Source organism: Psammomys obesus, unplaced genomic scaffold (genome assembly GCF_907164565.1).
Source record: "Psammomys obesus unplaced genomic scaffold, mPsaObe1.curated_primary_1811, whole genome shotgun sequence".
NCBI classification, from domain to species: domain Eukaryota; kingdom Metazoa; phylum Chordata; class Mammalia; order Rodentia; family Muridae; genus Psammomys; species Psammomys obesus.
Window position 1 is genome coordinate 4,626,536 of NW_026596134.1, and position 612 is coordinate 4,627,147.

Below are 612 nucleotides of genomic sequence, written 5' to 3' on the forward strand. Positions count from 1 at the left end.
CCATTGACAAAAATCATAGGACTATTAAACATTTCATTTAAAAAGCCACAAACATTCAAAAGGGCTGGCAAGATGACTCAATGTGTGAAGGTGCTTGCCTTCTGACCCTCAGGATTTACATGGTAGAAGAAGAGAGAACTGATTTCCAAAAGCTGACCTCTGACCTCCTCTGCACCACACACACACACACACACACACACACACACACACACACACACACACGACCTTCAGTTCTACATAATTACATAAATTATTACTCCTTCGAGGCATGGAGAAGACACGGAGCAGACTGTGGAGATGGCTCACTGGGTAAGGCATTTGTTTCACAAGCCTGTGGACCTGAGTTCAGATCTCAGACATTCATGCCGGGCACAGCAGCAACTATCTGTAATCCTGGTGTTGGAGTGTGTGTGTGTGTGGTGTGTGTGTGTGAGAGAGAGAGAGCCAGAGAGCCAGAGAGGACAGAGACAGAAGGAGACAGAGTGAGAGAGACTGAAACAGAGAATCAGATCCCTGGAGCTCATCACGTTAGTTACACACCCGCACACACGTACACACTGTACCAGACACACAGATCCACGCACTGACAGCTGTGTGAGAAGTGTCTTTTGC